A 3879-nucleotide genomic window follows, 5' to 3' on the forward strand; every position below is an offset into this window, starting at 1 on the left:
ATCCTAGCCTCGCGCGCGCTGACGGCATCTTCCGCCTGAGCAACCTGATGCTCCCTCACCTCCAACCGCTCAAGCTCGAGGCTGTGCTCTATGGACTCTAGCATTAGCGCTTCCTCGCGCTTTAGGACCTCTTCCTCATCGGCTGACGCCTCCTTCATCGATGTCAAGGCAGCTCTGGCGCCTTCGCCTACTGCTCCAGGAGGGCATTCAAGGCCTGAAGCTCCTACCAGCGCCTCTCGGCAGCCTCGCGGCGGCAGTTAGCCTCCATGGCCTCCTCCAAGGCTCGGGCACTAGCCTCATGCGAGGTTGCAAGGGATGCCTCGGCGTCCACGTTAGCGCGCTCACGTTGGAGGCGCCCGAGGTTGATGGCCACCTTCAATTGACGCCATTCATCCACCAGCCGAAGACCCTCGGTTTCCAACCGAGCATCCACATCCACAAGCTGTTCCCCGAGACGGCTCAGCGCACTCATAGCTTCCTAGAAGATCTCGTGACAAACGGCACCCCGCCTGCGCGCAAGGTCAAATGCGCAACCGGGTCTATCCTCCACGCCGGGAGTTGTCGAAGTGGTTCGAGGTGGCTCGCCTCCTCCCAACAGGGGGCTGGAGGCCGGCGCCTTTCCAGCCACCCTTCGGGCCCCAACAGGGGCCTGGAGGGGTGGAGGCTCGTTACCAGAAGGAGAGGCCAGGGCCGAGGCCACCCAGCTGCAGTCATTAACCAGAAGAGGAGCCCTCGGCACACCTTATGCACCCCAAGCAAGGCCGCGAAGAGCAAACGGCAAGAACGCTGGGTCGAGGCACCAAGCCGGCGTGCTTACCTCTCCGGCCAACCTCACACCAAGTGATGCGGGCTGGCTTGAGGCGTTCAAGGTCAGTAGAGGACTCGAGGCTGGAGGAGGTTGCTTCTCGGGAGACTTCGTTGCCTTGACAGAAGGGACCCTGAGGAATCACGGTCAGGAGGAGAAGCGACACCTTGGAAATTACAAAGATAAGGTACTTATTCATCAATACTGATGTACTTCCTCTGCTTCAATGGCCGGAAGGCATCACCACTGCAGCCTGGGGATCGCCTCCTTTTGTGGAGTGCCACGAAGTTTGGGCAGAGCTGGCCGAGGCCCAGGGCGTGGCCACCAAGGCCGGGCACGGATGGTGCGACCCCTGAGGAGGCGACTTCAAGGGTGCCGGACCACGTTGAGACCTTGGTGCTCGCCTCGTGGAGGTTCAACGAGGCCTTGGGGGCTCCGGCCTTAGGAGCATCGGACTGCGTCGCCCCACAGGTCGTCTCCTCAGGACGGCTTTCCAGGGTCTCGGGGGTGGCACCTCAGAAGCCCCGAGTGGTGCCGATTCCTCAGCAGCAGCATCGCCATCACCCAACAACAACCGCCCCCTATGCCTGCTCCAGGGGCGGGCCTCACGCTCGTGGCAGGATGGGGGGCCACGAAGACAGGGCTCTCTTGCGGCCCTTCAAGGCTAGCTGGGCGTGGTCCCCATTCATCGTAAAGGGGCATCTGCTTCATGAACTCCGCCTTGTTCGAGCAGCAGTACAAAATACAGCCCTCCTCCGGCAGGTTGGCTGGCATCGGGTCACCCGTCAGAAGCTCGAGCATCGTGTGTCGCGCCTCAGGAGGAAGAGCTGGAGTCTGACGCCTCATGCGGTCCCCGTAGCCAGAAAAGGTCCACATTGGCCGAGAGTGGTGCTAAAGCAGAGCGATGCGACATCGGATGAACTCCTTCACCACCATGGGCACCGTCACGCCAAGGTCCTTCAACTTGGTGAACCGGAGCCAGACATGGGTGAGCTGCCGATCGGTGAGCTTCGCGTGCCCCCAGCCGGAGCTCAGAGTAGTAGCAGGGGGCTACGCACGCCAACGTCCATGAACACCCACATCCTCCTGAAGCCTCCGATGACTGGCGAGAGCTCTCTCGAGCAGGCCGTCGCCATGACAGCATGGAAGGATACACACCCAAAGCGCTGAAGAGGGTCTGTCAGGTGCAGCGAGAAGAAGTGGTGAAGCAGAGCCACGAAAGGGGCAATGCCCACCATGTCCTCGTAGACAAAGGCGAATACGGCAAGGAGGATGATGGATTGGGGATTGAGATGCAGCACGTTAATCTGGTAGTGCAAGAGCACCGCATTAAAGAAATTAGAGAAGGGGGAATCAAGCCTGCCTAGAGGGCGGGGAGATGGATGGCAACCTCGGTGGGCGTCATGTCAACTTGAACGCGGGAGGCAGGACAAATCACCGTTGCCCCCACTCATTGAAATCGGTGGTGAGTGCTGGGTGCACCTTGCCCATCGCCTCTTGGTTGAGCACCACTAACCGCTAGATGGAAGGCTCAAGGACCGGCGTCGTAGGGGCCGAGGTACGGGACTCCTTCCTTGCCATCTTCTTCCGGCATGGTGCCATAGTGGTGGGGGAGTTGGTATCAGATTGAGCCAGGGAAAGAGATCTGCAGCCTTCTGGGACCGGATCCGTTCCACCCACATATGCACCAGCTCACCGGGCTCAAGAACACCTCTCCTCAGGAGGCTGTTCTTCCCTTGTACTTGTTCATCCTCAGCCCACAAGGCAATCCACCACCCCACACTGGAGTAGGGTATTACACCACATTGGTGGCCCGAACCAATATAAACTCTTGTGTCCCTTGTTCTACGGGTTCGGCGAGTTAGGCTTTAGGATCGTTGTGAGAGTGTGAGCTATGGGGAGAGATCTTTGTGCGCACCCCAGTGTTCAAACCTCAAGGGTTTTGTCGGAACCCGAAATCCAACATTTGGTGCACCAGGTGGGGGTGCGCCGAGGTTTTATTCCTCATCGGCTGATCCGCTGTCGTCCCACATCTCCGATGCCTGATGATCCGAGGGCCCAGGCCAACCACTGGGGGGGCCAGCCAGCTCAAGCACCTCCATCAATTCCAAAAGACAACTCCGCGCTCTTGGCGGCCCGCACACCGCCGAACGCCCGTGGACGCGGGCAGCGCGGATCAACATCCGTCGCCCTCACGCCGCAGCGCGCATGGGCCGCCGCAAGATCTGCAGTGACGGCGCCACACAGCCGACGGGAACTGGCGAATATGCGAGCCGTGCTCGTGGTGGCGCTGTAGCTGCTGTGGTGCCGGCTGATGGTGAGCAGCCGCGATGCGTTGCTGGAACGTGTCACCGAGCTGTTGGATGCTGCGGCCAGGGGTACGCCGCCTTTCTACTCTCTACTCACATCTCAAGTTGTGCCCAGGTTACATGATGGGCCTCGTTGCGCCCGCGTGCTCCCAGGTGCACCAGGATGGTTCGCGAGCGTTGGCATGACCGGCGGTGTCGGACACCCGGCCATGCCCTCGTCTCCCCTAGGCAGCGTGGGCGTGGGCGTTGCTCCTCATGGCCCCAATTGAGCACCACCCCATGACCACCAGGAAGGCATGCCGGGCTCGGCAGCATGGGGCGTGGGGTGTCCTGGCGGAGGTTCCGGCCAGGCAGCTCAAGAAGCCTATGTGCCCCGTATGGTGAATCAGGAGTACGCGCCAGAGGACGGCCCCTTCACGTTCCATGATTCGGGCTGGGAAGAAGAGATGTTGGAAGCCGAGGTTTTCTACGAGCCACCCAGGAGCCTCGCCGCTCCCACCGACGGCAACCACCACAGGGTACCGCTGATAACTCAGGAGCAGGCTTACGCTGACCATGGGCCACAGGTGGACCGGGCCATACCGGCAGACGGCGCCCCCAGCGCTGCAGCCCCACCCCAGCTAGGGGCGGCGCACTGAGGGCTGCGTGGAAGGAGTCCGGAGCAAGCGCCACCCCCATGTCACGTGATCGAAAAAATCACTAGTAGCAAATTGTTCCTTAATGATAGCAAAAAGATTAGGATGAGTACTTATAGATTTGAGATCC

The sequence above is a fragment of the Triticum aestivum genome, chromosome 7A, assembly GCF_018294505.1.
Source record: "Triticum aestivum cultivar Chinese Spring chromosome 7A, IWGSC CS RefSeq v2.1, whole genome shotgun sequence".
Taxonomy (NCBI): Eukaryota; Viridiplantae; Streptophyta; class Magnoliopsida; order Poales; family Poaceae; genus Triticum; species Triticum aestivum.